At 40.4% G+C, this 25219-nt stretch overlaps 1 protein-coding gene across 17 annotated transcripts in view; it reads right to left on the minus strand.

Annotated features, from left to right (window-relative positions):
• The window catches only part of INPP4A (inositol polyphosphate-4-phosphatase type I A), a 124426-nt gene that overhangs the window by 71489 nt on the left and 27718 nt on the right, over nucleotides 1-25219 (minus strand). For 13 of the 17 annotated variants that reach the window (XM_051610459.1, XM_051610449.1, XM_051610393.1 and 10 more), the window contains exon 1: nucleotides 13832-14003. The exons of the other annotated variants lie outside the window; for them this stretch is intronic. The gene's annotated coding sequence lies outside the window, so the exon portion shown is untranslated. Of the gene's footprint in view, nucleotides 1-13831; nucleotides 14004-25219 lie in introns of those variants that run through there. 17 annotated transcript variants of the gene reach the window in all.

The following is a 25219-nucleotide window of genomic DNA, read 5'->3' on the forward strand; positions in this document are numbered from 1 at the left end:
ACATGAAGGTTAACTCTAACCTGAGAAAGCCACAACCTTCTTAGGCTCCCTCTGTAAGCAGCCAAATCCAACATCTAAACCACCTAATCCACCAGCTATTTGGGTTAGTTAATGAGCAAGGCCTCAAGGTGCAGGGGAGGCTCCCCATCACACTGCCCAGGACTGCTTCTTTGCCAGCCTAATGAAGCTGTCACACAGTATCTTAACATTTCACCCATGGTCTCTTCTCAGCCCCCACGGTGAGCTTAAGACATGATCATCACTATTTAGTGAGGGTACAGTTCCTAAAATGATTCAAGAGATGTGTTGTGACCCAACAGAAGTGTGCTTTATACTAGTAAACTAGAAGCTGGTGCCTTGCAGCTGCAGGGCAGCTGCAGTGCTGGACAGTACAGGACCTTTTGGTATGGAGAGGGAGGTGAGATACATGGATGAACCTGGCACAGTGCTGTCCATATGAGGAGCAGCCCACGGAGTGAATTATCTCCACCAACTCGCTCACTCCATAAGCAAACCCAGAAGTAACACACAGTATAAAAATGTGGGGGATTAGGATGAGGGAGCAAAATGGTGAGTGAAATGTGGATGAATATGATGGAAATAGGCTGGGCTACAGGCCAGTCCAAGACAGCAGCAAGTTGAATTCCCTAGCTCACCTTCTCAGCCTTTTACATTGAAAGCAAGAGAGAGGCTTCCTCTATTCAGTCCTACTGAAGTTACTACTTCCTGCTATAGGTTACATATGACCACCTCAGATATAGCCTTTTTTCCCCCTTCTTTTTCTTTTTTTTCTTAATTTTTTTTTTCCTAACGACATGAGAATCCTGTAAGAATGAAAGAGAATTAATGTGAATCTGTGCAGGTAGCTAGCTACATGATTGCCCCTTTGCAGCATCACAGCATCTTGCAGTCTGAGACACTACAGAAGAGCAGAAGCCAAACCCAGCAAAGGAACACTAGCATGCTCAGAACACTCTGTTAAATTATTACTCTACTGCAAGCCTCTTTCCAAGAGGGAACCTGTTCCTCAGTAAGAGGCAGTGGAATCTTACTTCACAGAATAACTGAAGCTGCAAAGGACAGTCCAGTTTTCTGCTCAAGTAGGGTCACCTCTCAGCTCAGGCAAGGTTGCTCAGGGCTTATCTAAAAATCTTCAAGGATGGAAACTGTTCAGCCTCTCTCAGCAAACTGTTCCACTGCTGGACTACCAGTTGTTACAGCTGCTGTTTGAACCAGCAGTACAGTCATTCCACGTTTCTGAAGGAAAATAGTAATTTATAAGCAACTACTCACTGCACAACTGATGCAGCACACAAAGAGATCTTTCAGTTTTACACCTTCACCTCTCTATTTACACTTGGGAGTTATAGAACAAAGACATTAACTGTGATCTGGGAGTTAGCAAATAATTATGGATGAAATTTTTCATCTTAAGGGCAAACCTGAAGCTTTTCAACTACTATGCTCTCCAGGACAAGAACAAGTATGATTTTTAACCTGAAATACTTGCCATTTTGCTGTAACAGTGCATGTTATAAGTCTTTGACCATGGTACCACAAAACTGTGGCAAAGCATCAGGTTCCTATGTGAAGACAATACTTCTCTAGAAAATATATAAATGGGGCAAATATAGAACTATATACAATAGGATTAAGAAATACTACTGTATATTTTTTTTAATTCACATAAAAATATACTCAATCATAACCAAAACTCTCCTTAAAACATTAAACTCAGGGACGACTCATAAAGTAAATAGTGTTCAGATTTGTGATGCAGTAGTTAAAATCCAATTCATCTGTTTACAGTGCTATGTGTAATATTATGAAAATAAAACCTATCAAAAAGAAACCAGGACTGACATAAAATGAAGTTAAAAAGCACTAAGACAAAACAACACAACACAGACTAACAAGAAGAAGTTTTGCTACAAATAGGGAGTTTATCAGTTGAGAAAAACCAAGAAGAATGAAGACCTCTGTGCCAGACAATGTAGCCACAGGAAGGGCAGATACTGCATTACGGCGTACCTGCCGATGTGCTCTTATCACTGCAAAAAGCAAAAATGAGACTCAGCCACTGGCTAAAACAATCAGAACACTGTCCACCTCAGTCTGTAACAAATGTAGAGAAAGCCTTTTGAGGAGATCTGAGAGTCAGCCTCCTCAGAGCAGACCAAAAAATTGCTAAGTTCAGCAAAGTGGAGGCTGACGTGAGTTAAAATTTGCTCTTCAGAAATACCTGAGAGAAATACAGAAACACACCAGAGAGGCAGAAAAAGCTCTAAGATAAATACAATGTTAACAAAATAAGTAACCTAACTGGAATATGAGCAACTAAGAAAGATAGTTTAGCCAAAGAAAAATTTGGTTTTCATATAAAAAGAGAATTATGCTACTCTTAAGACTAGACTCAACAGCTCAGGAAACTCTATCCAAACCTATGCTTCCAGGCACTTATCAGCAAAGCATCCAAAATTTCTTAGAAAATTATACCTCTTCACAGAAGTGGCCTAGACAGTGGCTCAAGTTTTCTTCTCTTTGTCAAAGGTGAAGGCAGAACAAATTTTATGTTCACTTCTATGAGTGTCACCTCAGACGAGAAGTTACAAAGCGTTTTACTTACCCTGGCTTTTGGAGAGTTCCTCAGTGAGGAAAGACATCTGACATTATGTGGAGCTCTTTTCAGAGTTAAATGTGATATGCAATAGTTTTTTGGGTTTTTTTTTGTAAATTCAGTGCAAGCACACAAAGTTCCAATTTGGTATCCTTTATAACTTGAAATGTATTTATTTAGTATAGTTATTTTTTCTTCTTCCATTCCAAAATCAGGGCACACACTTTGAAAGCTAATAGAAACCATGAAAGATACTCATAAAGCAAGTCGCAGCCAGTCACAGTCACAAGATCAGGGGCTCATATAATGGACCTGCTACATGATAACTCTGTAATATACTGTACCAACATTCACCTTCAGGACATTTAATATAAATACTTAAACCTGGTAAGTTATTCATTTCGCTTAAAGTGAAGAAATGACAGATTATAAAGGAATCTAAAAATCTTATTTGTAATACTATGACAAAAATAGTTCTGTGGCCACAGGCAAATCCTTTTCATCTCTGTGACTTAGCTCACACATCTTCAAAATAGAGACAATGTGACCTAGTAACTACATAGAGTTTCTCTGCTGGCAAGTTATGTATGTACTTTGCTCACCACCATCAAGAATTCATAGCCATTTTGCAGAGCAACATTGGAAATCACACATTCTAAAGGGATGTGTTTTAAAATCAGTCTCTCAGTGAGATTTCTAGAAAAATACTGAAACTTCTGCAGAAAAGATTACTGACCCATCTCCCAGCAAGTTCTGACCTCATACAGGTGCCCTCCTTCTCTGCACTTCTTTCCAAAAGCCACTTTGGTTCTTCAACTACATCTCTAGAGTCTGCCTGTAGTTCTCTTTGACACAATCACAGTTTTTAACTGCACTCACATTCTGTTGTGCTTTGGTACCTGATTAAGAATGACAAACCTGCTAGCTTTAGCCATAACAACTAAATTGAGCATCAGGTAGCAAGCCCAGGAAGTCCAATGTAAATTACATATGAAAGATTCTAACTGGGCACCAACTCAAGCACCTTTTTTTCACTCTATGTTGTACAGTTTTCAAATTACATTGCCCTGTAACAGCAGTAAGACCACAGCTGAGTGTGGTAATGTGCTACTGCAGACCACACCAAAGCACCAGCTTCTTCACGTTGTTCACATGTTCTGACTCTGGCCTTCTACCTTAAGAAATTATCACGACAGAAAAAAATATCGCTTGTAGTTGCAGTTAGGGTTACCACACAAACTGAGAACACCAGTTCTCAATGAAATTCGCCACACCACTATTCCCTGACTGCTGAAAGTGAAGCACCCAATGCTATTCCCTGTGGAGAAAACTCATAGTGTGATATAAAACAAGCACAACTACAGGGAGTGTACAAGCTCCTACTGAAAATGCCTCGCCTTCTCATCTGCCCTCCCTTCTTTCCTATCACTTTCTGTACAAACTAACCATTTTCCTTTGCAATTCAATGTGGTGTCAACATCGCTGAAGGGAACCTGCAACCCATGACACCAGGAGTGACTTTCTCTGTTAGTTAAACAGAGAAAGAAGATCCACTTGGTCCAGAGGCTTTATAGCTTTTATCCAGGCACAGTCAGACACACTATTCCCATGGGAGGTGAGCCCATCTAAGCTCCCATTACTTGAACTCTTTCTTCCCCTCCTCCTATCTGCACAAGTCGGTACAACCTAAACTTCTTTTAAAAACAAAACAAAAAAGTAAAAAGCCCAAACCAAATCCAACCAATCAACAACAAAACAAAACAAACAAACAACCCACAACCAACAACAACAACAACAAAAACCCCAAAAAAACAAACACAAAACCCTAGAACACTCAGAGAAAAAAGTGCAAAACAGAACCGTCTGCAAAAGGCACAAAAGAAACCAATGTATTCTGACAGAACCAAGCTGGGGAACAGCTGTTCACACTGGCAAATTTCAGGAGCAGGAACCTCTGCAGCAGGCAAGCAGCTGAGGATGAACCACATGACAGCAGAGCTGCAAACAAATGCTTATTCAAAACAAATTGTCTGACCCGATGTAGCTCAGAAGGCATTTCCTGTAAATATATTTTAAAGGCTCGAGTTTCCAATAATCAACCTACAAACCCATGCAGCACAGTCTTTTTCTAGGTCAAGGTATTTATGACCCCTACAACAAACCTCAAGCAGACAGAAGGTAAAATATACTGTGCATCCTGCTGGGCTCTGTCTGATCTTCTCCTTTTCCTTGCAGCAAATAAAATGCAGCATTCTTTAAACTCTTTTACAAACTATGTACAATTTCCTGAAGTAGTCCCTCATATTGCCCATTTTGAAACACCAGTCTTCAGGATTTCAAATAACACAAATTAACTTCATTCTGAGCAAATTATTATTGCAACCAATGTGGCAACTCTTTCTGCAGCACAAACTTACACAAGATGCTATCAATATTATATCAAAATGTGCCTTAAAGAAAAAGCGGAATATTGCCTTGTCTTGATGTGACTTCCCCAGAATTATTTCAGGTTTACTTGCATCATTTATGCAACCTGTACTTTCACAACATTAAAGTTTCAGCTATTTTCTGCTCCCGGTTGGGAAGAAATAAAGCTCACATCTGTGACTGTATCTTATCACTGGTTGCAGCAGTGCTTTAGCATTCCTAACACTAGGCTTTGTTTATGAATGAGTCACAACTTCTTGTCAGGCAGAAACACAGTCACAATTTACCTGGGTCTGCCACTGATTTTCATGAAAAGAAAAACACGGTACATCCCATTATACTATGTTGAACAAACATAGAGCCAAAACACACACCATGCCTTGACATTAGGTGGCTTCCTCAATGTCATCACATGCACACCTCCACAAGTCAGTGTAGCTAAAGAGTGCTGCAATATGAAAAGTGAGGAAAACTTTACAAAACATACTCTCAAGGTCAAACCAGTTTGCACGAGTGGATCCTGTATTTCAAATTCTATTGTAAATATTAAAGCGAAGCTCTGGTTTGCTATTATGAGCGTGCTCAATCCAACCATTTACTGCATGTTCATGCAGAAGACATGAGGTGCTTGAAGAACACCCAGGATCACAGTGAATCGACTTGAACAGGTTTGTAATATTGCTGACAGTAAGTGAATGGTGCCCAGTACCTACAAATCTCACTCCTTTCTTTATTACATTTGTGTCAACGAAAGACATTTTTCTTAGCTGCCAAATGCCTACAGGCCTTTTTTTTAATCACAGGAGGCTACATTTTCAGGATAATTAATATTCCATTGTAAAACTAAATATCCAAGTAGCAAAGGGTGGAAATTATCTTCTTGCAGTGTAACCAAAGGATAATTTTTCGAGGGTGTTCAGTTTTACACAAAGCCCTGAGATGCCAACATTCAGATGGGCTTTCCTTCAAGGGTAATCCATTGCACTGACCTTGTTATGCAGACATATTTTATGGACCTGAGATATGATGCAAACTGGAACATGGTGCACTCCAGTCATGAAACATGCAGCACAATATAGCAAAATCTTGACCACATTATTAATTTTTGCATCTAAATAGTCACATGTCTTCTGTGAAGATGTTGTTTTCTTGGGTCCCAGAAATATGAATCACAGAGGAATAGGGAAAAAAAAAACAGAAGTTGCAGGAAAGCTGGGAAAGTTGTAGAGAAGTTGGGAAATGTGTCATACTTTCAAAAAATAAATGCTACAATAGATTACACTGTCCATCAGCTACCACAGCCCTCACAAATGCCTATTTGCTACCTCCTTTCTTTCTCTTAGAAGCCTTTTAGAGGTTTGAAAATGTTATTAGTGACAAGTAAGCACTGTGCTAGGAAGGAACAACTCTAGCAGTTTATCCTGGATATCTTTTTCATGACAGGTAACAAATCTTCACACACATTGAGTTAAATTACTACTGAGTTCTTGTCTTCTACTTACCACAAAAATAAAACCAGCTAAGCAGATCTTCACACTGATTAGGGTTCTGCCCTCCATTTGTCTTTCTGCTAAATTTTACATGTTTTTTTTTTTATTTAAAGACACATAAGAGTTTATAAAATGACAATTGTTACATGTGTCAGATTGTTTCTGGCCTTCAATAAAATCTGAACAGTGGTCCCTTGTGATATTTTTTAATTTTCCATGAAATTAAAGGCTGTCAGGATGTTTACCATATCTGAAATACAAATCCCACTAACATGCACAGAAAAGAACATTCAGTTCTTCTTGAGCTATTAGGAAATACTTGCATCACACAAAACAGGCAAAGCGTTTTCAAGGCAATCAAAATTGAGACACTACGGGTGTTGAAGCCAAGCCCCTCCTTTCCTTAGTTCACACCCACAGGTTGGCAGGCTCCCTTCACTTCCAAACACAAAAGCAGCTGTTTCCTCCAAATGCTCCCTGCGTAAATGGAAGTTTATTCTTCCCTGTGACCAACCAGGCCCCCTCTCTCACTACTTCCTGTACCCTGAAGGTGCTCAGCCCTTTCTGCTACCCCTATGCACTGAAATGCCATGGCATCTTCAAAAGGATCCTGTGGGAGCTCTTCTTCAAGAGGAAAAACAAAACCCGCCAGCTGCCCCATGCAACCTACCACCATCTCCATCTCCCTCTCTGGGCATAGAGCAACTGGCAGAAACAGGGGTTCTGCAGCAGAAGTGGAGGACAAGGGGGCTGGATGCCAGGAGCTGGGAGGACTGTAGCTGCCTCGGCCTGACAAAGCTCTGTCTGCCCCACGTCCCTCACACCTGCAAGCATCTCTGGTTTTCACAAGCCCATGAGTCCCATAGGCAGCAAAGCCACTTCTCACTCTGCCCACCAAGGCCCACATAGCTGACTGCTCGGCAGCATTTGCAGCTTCACTACGAAGGAGCCCTCAGGTAACTGATTCAATCACCCTGAGACTGTACCATACCAATTAAAAGGACAATAATACTTGTGTACATTCAAATGAAAAGATGCTGGTAAATGAAAGACAACAATAAATGATGTAATTTCACCATACAGCAATAAATGTGACAAATTAAGGTCATGGCACAGGAAGACAACATTGACTGTATTTCACTCTGATCCCTCCGGTCATGGCTTCGTAGAGCTCAATAAAATAAGCGTCTTAATGACCTCTAGCAATGGTGGTCGTGGCTCCAGAAACCACAGGTCTGGATCCTTGAAGAGTGGATTAAACACTATCAAACACAATTCCCTTCAGTTCATCTCTTTATTTATTACTTTATCCACATCCTTACGTGGCCAATTCTATTCACCATATATTTTAGTGAAAGTTCTATACAAAAACTGATTGCACAGTTTGTGAATATTCAGTAAAGATGGCAAAGCACTTTAGTGTCTCTCACAGACACCACATTGCTTGAAAACAAATTTAGGACTACAGTTTCATTTAATTTGCTCCCTCCCATTAACAAGCAATACTTAGTGTTGGGAAAAATCAACTTACACAACAGTATGAACACTTACTCACACTATGTTATAAATTGCCAATCTGCAAACATGAGCCCTCATGTAAGTATCTTACTTCCTAAGATAATATCACAAGCAATTTCTGTGAAATTCTTAAATTTGACAAACTTACCTCAGTTCCCTTCTACTACCCAGCTGAACCACAGACTTCATAGGAAAGCAGCCAAGAAGAAACATCTCCAATTCCCCATTAGTTTTTCTTTCCAAAGTCCCTGTCTGGTCTAGTTTGCAAGTCTGCCTTACTACACATGCAATGGCAAAACAGTAGTCACTCTTCCTGTGTAAAACAACTTTCACTGTGTAAAATAACTTTCCTGTAGAAGTATTGGTGGTTTTAATATCATGTTTTCACCAATAAGTCTACAAAGCTATGGGACGATAATTTGGAATCTTTCTTATGTAGGCAAATCTACAAAGGCCACGTTGTTCTACTACTCACTACCTCCTGTTTACTAAAATGCAATTGAAACTCATCCACTAATCTCATGAACAGAGAATAATTTAATGAACTTTTCCTAGGTACCCACATTTGAGAGACAGTTTATAACAGAAAGAGCTCATTCTTGCCAGCTCAGCTGCATGCATTTTTGCGTCATGTACTTAACAGCCACAATACTAATATTTAGTGGCAGTAATACACAGGATGCAATCCTTTTCATAAAAATCCTCCATACTAATGAACAGAGTTCAAAAGAGCTCTTCTTGCAAGCTTTCCTGAAACAACAGAAGACACTATGAGCATGGTATTCATTTTTTCGCATCCTTCTTTGTGCATTTGAATTAATAAACCATTTCGGTCCATATGTCCCCAGGAGAAGATCTCCCAGTTGCGCAACAGAAATAACCTCAATGCCAGGGAATAAGAAATATTTTAGCTTTCAAGTCAAACCACAAGTGTCTGTTTCTGAAATGAGGCAGAAGAAATCTTATATAGCAGCTTGTATTTTAGGAATCTGGGGCTTAGAATACATTCTGCCTATCACACACAGGAAACCTGATGAAGTTACTGCTTTTTTTAGTGCAATCTAGAATATTGCAGTGCCAACTTTTTTTTTCTTTTCTCTTTTTTTTTTTTTTTTTTTTTTAATGAGATTAGCTGCCAAAACAACCTGCAGAAATGGACATGCTCTGTTATTCACCTCTGCCTGTAGCAGCCCTGCCATCTGGCACTAGCAATTATTTACAGAAAAAGTAAATCTGAATTAAGGCTCAGAAACCCATTCCTTTTAAACTGTGTTTCACCTGAACACAGAATGTCAACTCATGGTCATGTGAGACATCAAACCTACCAAGTGACTACCATTTGTTTAAGCCCACACAGCAAACTCAGAAGTACTCTGCTGCTTTAAAGGATGAAGCACCAAATTGAAATGAAAACTGAGCTAATCCCAGATTTCTGCTTCTCTTTAAAATACAAGGAGAATTCAGCACAGAAATAGCATGTCATCATAATCCAGGCCATAATCTCATTTAAACAAACTAAAATGAACTATACTTGTCCTTACAGTGGCCCCGACTCCAAACAGGGCAGGGGGACTACATGAATGAAAGACTAATCCAAGTGGAAACTCAGACCCTGAAGGCAAACCAAAGGACCATCAGTGCTATATTCATAGTATAGGCTGCACCCTCTACTCTTCATTCAAACTAGCAGATGCTCAAGAATACATAGAGGTTGCAACAGAAAAAAAATTGAGAGTGTAACTTTTTCTATGTGATGCAAAACCTCATGCAATGCAATTTGTGGGAACCCCTCTAACAATTTGGGTCTTCCAGGGCAAACGGGACCTGTTCACTGCCTCCCTCCATGTTCCCCTGCTTGAACTGTGCCAGGATTAAGTGAAGAGCTTTTCAGGACACAGTATAAACAAAGATTTAACAGTTTCCCCCCCACACTCCTCTTTAAAACCAAACAAATCTAATCCAAACAAGAAGACTTACTCAGAAAACAGGAAAAGGGACAAAGCAGATGCTCTCTATGTATATACACATATATAAATAAAAGACTCCCCAAACAAATGATGTAAAAATTGTAATTTCTGAAAATTACACAAATAAAAATTAGTTCTCCAGAAACCAAAATGCTTTGGTATTAAAACAGTGCTATCCATACAGTTCACATGTATTTTATTCCCCGGTTTCCAGGGGTTTCTTTCTAACATACAAAAAAACAACAAACAAAACCTCAAACTTTTTCCCTCCCTCCTTTTCAATTTTAGAGTTCAAAACAGAAACACTGCTGTTCTGTCGCAGAAGGATGTACTACATAAACACCAACAGACTGCAGCTTTTTTCATAGAATGCAGAGTCCACAGACCAGCAACCATTTTTGGTCGAAAAACATCATAATTCAGTGCATGGACCAACTTCTACTCTGTGTAATGTTCAGCATCTGAGACAGCAGTGCTCTGGCTCAGGTTATTATTAGGTAAAACTAATACAATCCAAAAATCACCCATATTCAAGATATTTTATGTAAATTCATTTCAATAATAACACTGGATTTCCCCCAAGTTCTTCACCAGCCATTTAGCTAGGTTGGCTATAAATCACTGCTGACAAAGCTTGTGTGTAAAATAAAGAGAGTAGGTCGTTCTTCCAACTGAAGGTTTCAGAGCTGCAAGAATTTTGGAGAAATGCTTTATTTTTCTCCATGTGCCTCATTTCTCTACTTACTACCCACAGCAACAGCTGTGTTTCCTGCAGTTACTTCCCCCTGCAACGGCAGGGAGAGGTAGAACAGCATGAACAAGGATAACACCACGGCCTGTTTTGAAACTTCTGCTCAAGGACTGAGGAAGCAGAACATGTAAGAGATCAGAGATAATCAAGCAGCACTGCTTCCCACGTGCCAGGAAGGCAGATGAAGGCGATGGCTGCAAAGGAAGCCCCAGAAAAGAGCAGCGGGCTTTACCAGGGAGTAAACAAATAAAAGGAGAGCTGAACACCCTACCTGTTGTTCACAACACAAGCAGCACAGGATCAAAACGGAAGAGCTGAATAGCATGAGCTTTGCACCACTTAACGCTTGCTTAGGTGGTAAACCTACCAAAAGGAGAGAGCCAGTGACATGTACAGTAGAGCAGCTGAAGTAAGAATCAAAAAAAGGGGCTTATATTTCAGCAGGAAGTCTGCATAAGCTTCAGCAAAGGCAGAGATAACAAAACATGGCTCTGGAGTAACGTAGAGACAACAAAACCATCTGTGCAAGCACCAGTGATGTCCTGTAAGTGAGGAACAGGAGCGCAGAACGGTGAGGTAGGGTAGTCTTAGGTTCACTGGAGATAACAAACCTTTACCACAGAAAAGAAACACTATAGAGATCATGATCTCTCACACATCGAGTCTTACCAGAAATGCAGGTGAAACGGTCACAACAGCTTCTGCCATTTGTTGCCTTTATAGCCTGATGCAAAACCAAGTTAAAGCAACAAAAACTAACTTCCAGTATAGCTAGAGGACAGACTTTGACAAGCCCTGTTATACTTACTACAAAATCCCTGCATAGAAGGATCAAACGCAGCCGCTTCCTTTGCCCTTAACACAAAGTTATGAACACTTTCCTGCGCAAAACTCTCTTAACTTGGATATTTCCATTTTAGTTGTGACTTGCTCATATATCCAAAAGAAGGCATGTAATTACCAAGATAGTATCACAATAAATCACCACTAAATCCCAGAAGCTTTCCAACTCACATAAAGCAAATGGTCTAGCTAGCTTTCAAGGCTGTTTTTTTTTGTTCTTTTTTCAGTTGATGCTCTTTTTCACTTAGTGGCAGCATGACAACTAGATGATTCAGAGGGAGTTCTCTCTGGTGGTCAGCACTTGCACAAAGAGTTTATAGACAAAGAAGATGCAGAGGATGTCTTCAGGTTTGTGCTGACTCAGGGGCTGTCATCCTGTTTTTTAGTTGTTAAGCATGTTCTTTACATTTCTTTTCAAAATGTTAACTGTAAATTATTTAACTCAATGCAGTAAGAAAGAAATGATGTAAACTCAATTGAATACAATGGAGTTTTATTATTTGTCTGGTTTGACTTAGTAGAGAATTTTTACTCTAAATTAACACATACTTAAAGATAAACATTAAGGCAAACACAATATTGACACACAATCTCAGAAAACAGTAATTCAAATACAAAACAGTGTGGAAAAGTTAAGATCATAAAGATTCATTTATATTTGGACTTGTTCGAATTTGGGAAGGAAAGGAAAAAAAAGGCATGCACAAGAACTTTGTTAGAGAGCAGTCCTAAAACCAACCCTAGCATTGTTTAAACTAGCTTGCACTTATAATGCTATATCATGAGAAATATTTTATATCAAGATCATAAATCATTGACATCAGTGACCACAATTTTGTTTTGGGAGATGGTTGTCCATGAGTAACATTGTTTTAAAAGCTCCTCTCACACTATAGTTTCCTAAACTGGATGTGACAAGAAGTGCAAAGATACTAGAAACGCACTAAGAGACCTTACTTTCCATTTTATTAAGAAACTTTATCTTTTAAAAGAGGAACACTGAATCTAGTTAATTCATAGCAACGAAAACACTGTGCATGTGCCAATGCTATAAATTAGCAAATAGAAGAAGAACCCAAAGTATGCTGTCATTTGTAGATGACTTTACTACAGCAACGTATTTCTCTGAGAGGAGAAGACAGTGGTCTTTTTATATAAGTTCTACAAAAAGACAAGTGGTAGTTTCGAGTAGCTCAAAGTAAGCTAGTAAATTATTGTTTTTTTTAAGCACTCTCATTTTCTCATTCTAAAAATGATACACAGAAGTGAAAAGGCCACTGCCCTGCGAATTCAAATAAATGCGGGGGGGGAGGGAAGAAGAAAAAGTATAAAGAAAAATAGAAAAAGGAAATTAAGTTAAATTTATTATTGCAATTCAAAACCAGAGTCCCTAACTTAGAAACCCTCTTGTGGGGAGTACAGCAAAGGCTCAAGACTCAGCGGAATCCACACAACACTACTCATCTAGACTACATTATATAGCACCAGAGTGAATAAAACAGCAGTAAAGCCAGTACAAAAAACTGTATTACCAACTCTGCATATGTCAGCTCTAACAAGAATATGTACCACTTTTTATCTATAACGAGTTGTCAGAATAGGACATATACATATATATATATAGGCTCTTAGTGGCACAAAATGAAAACAACTCAAATTATCTTAAGTGTCATTTAAAGTATCTGAAGACACTGTTTACATCCAGGCACTGCATGGATCACAGCATACACACTATCAGCCTGAATACTGAAGGCAAAGCAATACTGTGATTCTAAAGGTAAACTGTTATTTGGCTAGTTCCAATGCCACTGTTTTTTACTCTCTTCAGAAGTCAGTAAATTTAGGTTTAAGCAAGAACTACAGAACTGCAGCACTCTGCAAAGAAGAGAGCTGCTTAAAATCCAGTTGTTTTCCCTGCCCTACTGTCTAGCAGCACTGTTTCTTCGAAAGAGGTCTTGTCTTCCGTCCTTAACATGGCTGCCATGCCTTACATAACATCAATGAATGAGAATATAGTTATTGTGCTTCCTAGGACACGCACCGCCAATTAGCCATATGATTCCCCATATGGCACTGCAAACGGCAGAGACAAAGCTTTGCAGTAACACAGCTCCAAAGATCAGCATCCTCTGAGAATAAGCAGCAGCAGAGACTCAGCCTTCACAAGCTATAAATTCCTTTTCGCATCTTTCTCTAGTAAAATAACAAGCATGCTTACCTTAAGAAAAGAATAATCATGGTGCTCAGTAGAGTCTCCTCTGTTTCATCTGTGCTCGTAAAAAAAAATCTTGGCACAACTGTCTGTTGCAGCAGGTAATCAATAATATAACCTGCTTCTTCCTTTGCCAGAGCTGCTCCATCTGAATGCTAGCTAACGTGAACACTGTCAGTGTGAGTCATACCAGTGACTCAGAGCAGATGCAGAGCTGCAGGAGGAGTTTAAGTTTCAGAGCTTTCTCTCACTGGCTCCTGTTCTTGTGTCACACAGGCATGCTTGCACTCGCTGCCTGTGTCTGTTTGCGGGCTGCCCCAGCTTTTTCTTTCAGCACCAAGTTTAATTTAATCCTCTGTGTAATCTTACTTGTCTTGTTTGTTTGGGGTTTTTTTCCAAGATGGCAATTCTATTTCTTACTTCACCATAAATACATTTATCTTGAATGCAAAAGCTTGCTCTGCAAGCTAAGTCAATACTGTAGTATGCCAGGTGGTGTGCTACTACAAGGTATCTGTGGGCTCACACCTCTCATCAAGACCAGAGGATGAATGCAAACACCCCAGGAAAGATTCTACAGCAAAAACATTGAGTTAGGGCAATACACATCTATTCATCATAATTTTGCTGCCAAGCATCTCTGATTTTTTTAAGTCTTCTGAGAAGGATAAATTTGGTCTCAAATGCAGTGAGATAAAAGAACTTGATGGATGGACCCCTTGGTGGATAAGGAATTGGCTGGATGGTCTCACTCAAGGAGTTGTGGTCAATGGTTCAGTGTCCAAGTAGAGACCAGTAACGAGTGGTGTTCCGCAAGGGTGGGTACTGGGACCACTGCTATTTAACATCTTTGTCAGAGACTTGGACAATGAAATTGAGTGCACCCTCAGCAAGTTTGCCCACGACACCAAGCTGTGTAGTGCAGTTAACACGCTGGAGGGAAGGGATGCCATCCAGAGGGACCCTGACAGGCCTGAGAGGTGGGCCTACAGCAATCTCATGAAGTTCAATAAGGCCAAGTGCAAGATCCTGCATGTAGGTAGAGGCAATCACAAAAATGAACACAGATTGGGTGGAGAATGGATTGAGAAAAGCCCTGAGGAGGAGGACTCGGGGGTGTTGGGTGATGAGAAGCTCAACATGAGCTGGCAGTGTGCACTTGCAGCCCAGAAAGCCAACCATGCCCTGGGCTGCATCAAAAGAAGCACAACCAGCAGCAGGTTGAGGGAGGTGATTCTCCCCCTCTACTCAGGTTTCATGAGACCCCACCAGGAGTACTGTGTCCAGTTCTGGAGCCCCCAGCACAAGAATGACATGAACCTCTTGGATCAAGTCCAGAGGAGGACTATCAAGATGATCAGAGGGCTAGAGCACCTCTCTTATGAAGACAGGCTGAGGGCTGTAGCCTTGAGAAGAGAAGGCTCTGGAGAAACCTTATAGCGGTACGTGAAGGGGCTGACAGGAAACCTGGAGAGGGACTCTTTATAGGGCATGCAGCAGTAAGACTAGGGTAATAGTTTCAAGTTTAAAGAAGGGAGATTTAGGAAGAAATCCTCTACTGTGAGTGTGGTGAGACACTGGAACAGGCTCCCCAGAGATGCTGTGGCTGCCTCATACCTGGAAGTGTTCCAGATCGGGTTGGATAGGACTTTGAGCAACCTGTGGGAGGTATCCCTGCCCATGGCAGGGGTGTTGGTACTAAATGACCTTCCAACACAAACCATAGAATCATAGAATCATAGAATCATAGGGGTTGGAAGGGACCTCGAAAGATCATCTAGTCCAACCCCCCTGCCAGAGCAGGGTCACCTAGAGTACATCACACAGGAAGGCGTCCAGGCGGGTTTTGAATGTCTCCAGAGAAGGAGACTCCACAACCTCTCTGGGCAGCCTGTTCCAGGGCTCTGTCACTCTTACAGTAAAAAAAATTTTCCTGATATTCATCTTAAACCTCCTATGCTCCAACTTGTATCCATTACTCCTTGTCCTATCACTGGTCTTCACTGAAAAAAGCTTAACTCCATCGTCTTGACACTCACCCTTTACATATTTGTAAACATTGATGAGGTCACCCCTCAGTCTCCTTTTCTCCAAACTAAAGAGACCCAGCTCCCTCAGCCTTTCCTCATAAGGGAGATGTTCCACTCCCTTAATCATCCTTGTGGCTCTGCGCTGGACTCTTTCAAGCACTTCCCTGTCTTTCTTGAACTGAGGGGCCCAGAACTGGACACAATATTCCAGATGTGGCCTCACCAATGCAGAATAGAGGGGGAGGAGAACCTCTCTTGACCTACTAACCACACCCTTTCTAATACACCCCAGGATGCCATTGGCCTTCTTAGCCACAAGGGCACACTGCTGACTCATGGTCATCCTCCTGTCTACCATGACCCCCAGGTCCCTTTCACCTACACTGCTCTCCAGCAGGTCAGCCCCCAACCTGTACTGGTACATGGCGTTTTTCTTTCTGCAAAACTCTACACTTGCTCTTGTTAAACTTCATCAGGTTTTTCCCCGCCCAAGTCTCCAGCCTGTCTAAGTCTCTCTGAATGGCAGCACAGCCTTCTGGTGTGTCAGCCACTCCTCCCAGCTTGGTGTCATCAGCAAACTTGCTGAGGGTACATTCTGTGCCCTCATCCAGGTCGTTGATGAAGATATTGAACAACACCGGTCCAAGTACCGACCCCTGAGGGACTCCACTAGTCACAGGCCTCCAACTAGATTCTGCCCCATTGACTACAACTCTCTGACTTCTTCCTTTCAACCAGTTCTTGATCCACCTCACTGCCTGATCATCAAACCCATACTTGATCAACTTATCTACAAGGATGCTGTGGGAGACGGTGTCAAATGCTTTACTGAAATCAAGATAGACCACATCTACCGCTCTACCATCATCTATCCACCTAGTAATTTCCTCATAGAAGGCTATGAGGTTAGTCAAACATGACTTACCCTTGGTAAAACCATGTTGACTGCTCTTGATGACCCCCATCTCCTTGATATGTCTAGAGATAGTGCCAAGGACAAGTTGTTCCATCATCTTTCCAGGGATGGAGGTGAGGCTGACCGGTCTATAGTTACCCGGGTCCTCCTTCTTGCCCTTCTTGTAGACTGGAGTGACGTTTGCTATCCTCCAGTCCTCAGGCACCTCTCCAGTTACCCATGACTTACCGAAGATGATGGAGAGTGGACTAGCAATGACCTCCGCCAGCTCCCTCAGCACCCTTGGATGCATTTCATCCAGACCCATCGATTTATGGATGTCCAGATTATGCAACTGATCCCTAACCCAATCCTCATCTACTATGTCCTCACCTATCTTGACTACTTCTGGGGTTATATGAATCTGGGGCTCATGGGAAAAGCCTGCAGGAGTAAAGACAGAGGCAAAGAAGGCATTCAGCACCTCTGCCTTCTTCATATCCTCTGTCACCAGGGCACCCACCTCATTCAGCAGTGGGCCTATATTGCCTCTGGTATTAGCTTTGTTGGCTATGTATTTGAAAAAGCCCTTTCTACTGTCCTTAACCCGACTTGCAAGGTTAAGTTCCAAGGAGGCCTTAGCTTTCCTAGTTGCCTCCCTACATTCCCTGACAACATTCCTATATTCCTCCCCAGTGACCAGTCCCTCCTTCCATGATCTATAGATTTTCCTCTTCCACTTGAGTTTCCCCAGCAGTTCCTTTTTTAACCACGCTGGTCTCCTAGCTCCCTTACTAGATTTTCTACCCATTGGGACACACTGGGACAAACCATTCTATGATTCTATGAACTGTATGAACTGAAGGACTGTGTGCCTGACACTAGTTTATCAGGAAGAAGTGTCTAGAGGAAAAGAGCATAGCTGCATTATAGACAGGGGCAATGCTTTGGGGTTTAGGGTTGAATTCTGGCAGCCTCCCTCACAGCTATCCATCTCACTAGGCACTGATTGCCACAGTCAAAGAAGCAACTTGATCACCTATTTATTTCCCAGGCCTGCCAGATTCCCCATCACACACAACTGAGAACAGGCATCCTGAAGCCAAAGTTAGGCACTTAATACTAGACAGTGTTGATATGCACTGCTGTACTGATGACTCTTCCTTTCTGAAAGGCACATTATACTAAGGGGTTGCAGTGTTGAGCAAATACAGCCTTCAAAAGAGGCAGATGAAGTCATCTACTACTGAGCCAGCAGGTCGACCACATGGAAAAAAATTATGGGATGATGAATCAAGAGGTTATTGTCAAAAGAAGTGACTGGCCCAAGGAACAATGCCATTAAAATGTGTAGACCTGCTTAACAGACATTCAGATAAACATCCCAGATAGTTTGGGGAAAAGGCACTTGGTTTATGTCAAAGCATTTATAGCAGAACATCTTCCTCATACTCAGGCAAATATCCAGCTGGCTATCATCCAGATAAACAGATTTGCATTGAGATTTCTCATGAAAAAGCTAAAATCAAAACATGACTTTCATGGTTCCATGTTTTTTGTCTTTTTAAAGAATTCCTTCTTTTGCAAAACCCAATCAAATAAGAGGTAAGCGTATCCATCCAATTCAAGTATGTGCATGGCCCTGTTCAATACTTGATCTGGTTGTTAAAGCCACTGAACAAACCTAGTACTATGGATAGTGAATGCTTACTTTCTCCATGTATCCCAAAGCAGCAAAGAACACTGGCTTGTCAAGAGGTAGGATGGAATCAAGCTGAGCAAAACTATCCTTGAAGCATGGTCATGGAGATAATATAAACAAGGGGGATAAAGAATATCTGGTGTCTATGAAGATACACTGAACTAAATGTTTTCCCCTAAAACCACTAGTATTTTGTCTGTCACTTGGAACATCTTGTGTTAAATCCCATCCTTTCCCCGAGTTCATTAATGACAGTGAATCTTTGCTCCTGTCAAGATTTTAAGGTCTTATTTTTATGTCTTAAATGGTTGAATAGGCAAAAGAATACAAAAATCCACAGCATGCTTCAGGGGGGAAAAAAAAAACACAAACAAAACAAAAAACAACAGCAACAAAAAAAACCAAACCAAGACCCCTGAGATTTTAAACAAGAAAATTAACAGCAAAGCCATCATCCAAATGGCATATATGAGACAGGCAGAGAGGAAGACAAAACTGAAGACAAAACTGGAAGGTACTTCATATGTCAGGGGGGGTTGGGTTAGCTTTTTCTGGGGAGTGGTGGTTGTGGGGTTTGTTTGTCTGGTTTTAAATGTATGGCATGCTATTGTTTTATCTACATTCAATTTTGTGCTGGTATCCACCTAGAAGCATAGATTTGGATAAAAGATGACTGAAAGAAAAGAGCTGTTAAAGGCCTCAAAGAGATAAAACACATCAAGAATGAGGATGCATTGTGTAAAATTTGCATACTGTCCTCAGCTGCAAATTACTTCATCTGCAAAACAGGAGTGCTCTAGCTCCTGTAGCAGTGTTGCTTAATTTATCAAGTGTCCTTAGCTGGGTCTTCTGCAGTAGTAAGAGTTTGGATACTGGGTATAAAGTGGGAAAACCTGAAGCTTCTTACCCCAGAGGAGGTAAAACCCTCAAAACTGACTCTGACATGGATGAAATCTTGAACAGGAAATCAGTACAGCCTGCTAAACTAAACACTGCTGCAAGAGATTTTACATTAAAAGGCAGTGTAGAATACTATACAGTCATTAAGGACTAGAGATAATAGTTTTTACTTTTTTTTCCTGTAGGAAACAAGCAAACAAAGGCTTTTCTACAGTACCTATTCAACACAGGATGTAGAACATGCTAGACTAAAAAATTCTGTTCCTCCTCATCTCCTTACCCCTGGGAATTCATTAATTTGTTTGGGTTTTTTAAGTCATCATGATGCCAATGATGGTGGAAATGGCTTCCCACAGCCTTCTCCAAGTCCATATTGTCTTGCTTTCCTCATGAAAGCTCACTCTACATTCAGACTGCCCTTACTGAGAACACCAACCTCCACTCCTCTTTTTTGAGCCTGTATTCTTCTTAGCTATACTGTCCCAGGGGAGGGGGAAAAAAAATAAAATTCATTTTCTTCAAGGACAGAGCTGGCTCCCAATACAACAGAGTAATAGAAGCGGATTGAGGACCACTGCCAGTATCCACAAGTAACCACAGTGATGCCTGCCCATCCTACCTAGCCTTCCAGTCAGCTTTCCATCAGCCGCATACTCTGCTGCATCCTAATATATTGTGGCCTTTTCTTTCTGAGCCCTGTGGAAAGGTGAGAGTTACTTATTTTTGAGGAGCACTGTCACGTTTTCAAAACTAAAAGCAGAGCACAGTTTCTTTACAGGTTCACACTCCCTTTATTGTTGCTACAGGCATTACAGTACTTTCCAAAGGCCTTCAGCCAGTAAGCTGAAAACACCATTTTAACAAGCACAGCTAACTGAATTGATCAAGGTTGCTCCACATGTCCATAGTAAAGCCAAATACAGAAACTAGTATTCAGTGACCTGCTCACTAGACCATCAGACTTCCCTTTTGGTGCATCTCAGCAGTAGTTTCATTTCTTCCAGCTAATTACCCTTAATGAGTATTTTGATATGTTATGACAAAAGTACTGTTTGCTTCTCAGGAAACTTAAAACTCCTGCTGGGAAAAGCATCAGCACCAGAACCTTTATCCTCCAGAGACAATGAACAGAGGAAGTTACATATGAAAGCAGAGCTTTAGTGATTGAGTATGAGAGGAGGGAAGAGTATGCACTTACTCATCACATTTATCTCAAGGCTTCTGAAGATAAGTAACAAGATATACTATAGCAACTGAACTTTTTTACCACCACTACTTCTTCCACCACTGTCTCAGTAACATCTTAAACTCACCTCCACAGAAACAGTTGACAAAGCAACCCCCAAGAGGCTGTGGGAAACTGTTTCCACCATACCACACACATAAGTACACCGTTTCACCCAGATCAGCTCCTCAAGGTACTGCTATAGTTATGACCCAAGTAAAATACATTTTTTAAAATTTCTCTTGTAACATTCCAAAGCTACATACCCTGCACTGGAAGGAGATTACAAAGTTCCAAGCTGCTTGTAACTGACTGCAGGCAGATTTCAGGAGGAAGTACTTCTGCATGCTTCGGGAAAATGCACAAGAAAAACTAAATGCTCATTTCCTTTTTACTGCCTGTTTTCAGCGGATGAAAAAAGTAAGACACTAGGATCAGATAAATCAACCAAAACAAGAAAAAGATATCTTTCATAACAACCAAGATGTATTGACCAGACGAGAGACTTGTTTACAAACACTGCTGTGGCCCCTACTATACACATAGGTATACATCTGTATACACACGGATATCCACCTGCTGTACATGAAGGCTTGCTCGGATAAGAAGAGCTCCCCAGATTGCAGTTGATGGCAGCATAGTGTCAAGCTGATCTTTTGGCAGCTGGCCTGCTCGTATCTATCCACTTCTGTTCTCCTTTTCTCTTTAATGCCAACATCTGCCCATGTTTTGCATTAAGAGAAAAGGTCAACAAGACCCTAATGATACAGTAAACTTGATAATCAAGTGATGCACCATTTGCAATTACCATGTGCTTGATCTGATTCTCCTTATATTCAGAACTCTTTTTGCCCCTCTCCCCCAAAAAAAACCACCACTATATGGTGTAAGTGTGGAACGAGACTGTAATCTCCATCTTACTTATGTATATGCCTTATAGATCACACTTGATAACAGAAAAAACATATCAGAAAACACCTGGTCTCTCCCAGCTTCCAAGAATATTACAATTTCTTCTATCAACATAGACACAAATTTGTGATTCCAAACTACCTTTATTTTTCTCTACAATGAACAACAACTACCTCTGTGTTTCAAACCAGAATGCTTCCTTTTCTGCACTCTTAAAATAATCTCAATTGAATATTGTTCTATGAATCCTGACAAAAGAGACACACAAGTCCAGACGTAAACTCATTTTGAGGCAACCATGTGTTACTGCATTACTTTATTATCATGGGTCTTTGTATGGTCTAACAAAATGTGATATTTAGTGGGAATTTTCAGCATCCACTCATATTGCTCATTCAATACACTCTATAAATTTTCTGACTGAAGTTTTCCCTGTTGTCTTCACAATGTAGGATCTGCAGATCTCACGCTGGTCTTTGTAGTACGATTCTTCAAATGCCTCCGAAAAAAACAATTGTCAATGCTGCAAAAAGTTGATTCAAAGATTTATTGTTTTCTCAGTACCATCTGCTGCACTGGGTAAACAATCAAAAACATAAAACTGAATGTAAAGCTGGACAAATTTTATTACTATTTTGCAACATATCGTGCAAAATTTACTCCTCAGCATCTGTACGAAGAAAGAGTAGCTGTAATAAAATATTTCTCTCTTTGCAGAACAGATTTCTAAGTCTTTGTCTTGTCCTCTCAATTCATCTGTACTCCTCTGCAAGTTAACCAGCTGCTATTTTTAGCAGGGAAATTATCTCCTGATGCATTTCTCACATAGCAAGGTCATGAAAAGAAACTGCCCACCTAGACACATTTAAGGAACTTGTTCTCTTACTCCTATTCTTTGGATTTGTTGCTTTTGCCATGCAAAAGAAGTCCTGTTGGTAGTATAGTGTAAATCAGCACTTCACAAAAAGCTAGGAGTGTTCCCATACATATGTTGACCAGTAACAGTTCTAATAAAAAGAAAAGCCATGGTTACACCGTTTTTCTTCTTCCTTTCTAAAAATTCTTTATTTGTCCTTTCATAATAAATTATGTAACAATCGAATCAGAAAGAGTTATTTGCAGCCTCACAAATTTTAAGTCACTATGTGTGATGTGCTGTAAGTTATCCCCCAGATCAATGCCACCAAACATCAGTGGGACCACTCAAAGATTAAGGTACTGTACACACTGGATTGTGTATCAGAATTCAGACCAGTGGGAGCCAAAGGTGGAAAAGCTTATTAAAAGTGTTGATAAGGGAAGTATTTCTTTAATGATTATTCTAAATTTTGACATTCAGAGCTTAATTGACTTGAGATCATTTGGGATTTTTCTTAAATTAGGCTACGGGAAAAGCTCACGAAAAGAAGCACCTCAGTTTCTAACATTGTTTCAAAACAATCTTAATGTCAGAGGCTATATGTGTTATTCTAAGAACAGTCAACTACAAACCAGCAAACCTACATAGATAATAAGACAAAAATAATAATAAAAAAAGAATAGGTTCAGAATCTCCTTATTAAATAAAGCATTTTCTTTTTCTTCAGGTACATAAAAATACAGCCTGCCCCAAACAGACCTCTGTGCACCATTTATTGGCAGTTCCCCCAGTCATTAGGTCTCATTACATGGAATGTCTTGGGGACTAAAGGGAGACCAGAGATTACAGATGTTTGCATCACATACTGTTTTAGGAAATTACTTTGAGTCCTTGCATTTATAAGGAATTAGAAAGGGCAGATAATAATTGAAGACATTGCATCATTTGATTATCAGCTTTACTGCAGTATTGACAGTCTCACTGGCTTTCTCTAATGTTTGTGCATGTGTATTAAGAAAGTATGGCTAGTATTAAGGAATTACAATTAAATGGAAAACATTGGTAACTTCTACTTAAAGGCAATTTTTTGACATCTGTATCCCATGATTCTACAAAGCCTTCACCCACTCAGTTTCCCATCAAATGCATGGCATAGATGCATTCAGTTGTTGAACGCATCCAATCACCAAACAATTCCAGCTAAACAGAAAAGTGATGTGCATAGCTCCACACACCATCTCTTGTTTATAGTTCAGGTCCACCAGCTTAAACTGGTAATATTACTTGGCATCACATTTTTATATTATAAAGGTCATAAAACATGTATTTTTATGGCACGCTCTCCACTATTTCTACCTTCTTCTAATTTTGTCTCTGCTGTACTTCAGCTGCCTGGAATTGATGGCTACTCCTGCACTTGTCTGAGGAGATTCACAGTGGTCTTGGATCATGGATCCTGCCACCCTGCACCACTGGGAGCTGCAGCTGACCTTCCCAGCTCCGCCTGGGCCACAGACTCTCAGTTTGCTTGACATGGGACATTAGTTTGATGAAAAGCACAGGTCTGTTGGCATGTGTTTTGCACCTGAGACCGAGTCAGGACAAAGTGTGCACCTGGAGACCTGGGAAACAACCGGTCACATTATCCTCATTAGCTATTCCCTGACCACCTCATAGTTTTTAACAGAAAACAGAAGAAGGTTAGATTCCCCTCCCTCCAGCTCATCAGTTTTGGGTTTAGTGGGGAGATGTGCATGGGACTAGGTGGTTGTCTTTTAGGTTTTTTTTCAAATGGAAGAATAAAGCAGATAGAGCCTGAGGCTCAGAGGAACAAGCTTCTAGGGCCCATCTCACTTAGCTTGTAATTATTTTATTCATTACTTACCTGACATTACCCAAATAGTCCTGAGAACTGAATCTTAAGTGCATTAAATATTGGACAAGCTTTCTTTCAACATATTATGAAATAATTTTGGGATAATGCTACGTTTTGGAAGGAAAATATCTGTTTATCCCCCATCCAAATTGAACTATTTAATAAATGACAGTCACGTTCCTAGAAAGGTGCACTCCAAAATATGTTCATTTTTGCAAGCTAAGGATTTCAAATACTCATTAAATCATTTTAGAGATAAAGAAGACATACTGAAAAGAGCTGGCTATAAATACATAATCACCAATACAAGTGTAAGTCAGCAGGACCCATAAAGACAGGTAGTGTAAAAATACTTTATCGATTGCTATAGTCCAAAATAGCATTAATTCTCTCTTAATTTCTCTTGGGAAAAACAATTCTAATAACTCTTCATGAAAGAGCTTCTGAAATGAATACAGTATATTCATCTTTGCTGATTATATCAAGATTGAACAGACACTGCAAAATGAGCTAAGAAAAAAAAAAAAAAAAGACAGAACCTTTATCTGTGTCACTTCTTCAACATGATCCAAGTAAAAAATTCTGTCTCTAATAGAAAAAATAGTAACTTATAGCTTAAAAAACATCCATTTTGCTTGAGAACCACTGAATTCTCTCCAGCTCAGTGAAGTACCACACAGTACTGGTTCAGTGAGAAAATGACTAGTAAGAGAAAAAACCAGCAAGGAGCTGCAGATGCCTGAGCCAGGCACAGCAAAGTGTGGAAACCACATGATCTACACCCATAACTACGGAAGGACTCTTAAAATACACAAGCCATAGTTCAGTGTCACAGCTGTAATTAAGATGGAAAAGGAAATGGACACATTCAAGTTGAAGGAAGACAAGTAAAAGCTATCCCCACATTAAACTAGTTTCAAAAGTATGGGTGTCCTTTTGACAGGGCGTCTAAAAAGGGTAAGATGCAAGGAGCACACAGCAGTGTTTCTAAATAG

Source organism: Apus apus, chromosome 1, assembly GCF_020740795.1.
Source record: "Apus apus isolate bApuApu2 chromosome 1, bApuApu2.pri.cur, whole genome shotgun sequence".
NCBI lineage: Eukaryota > Metazoa > Chordata > Aves > Apodiformes > Apodidae > Apus > Apus apus.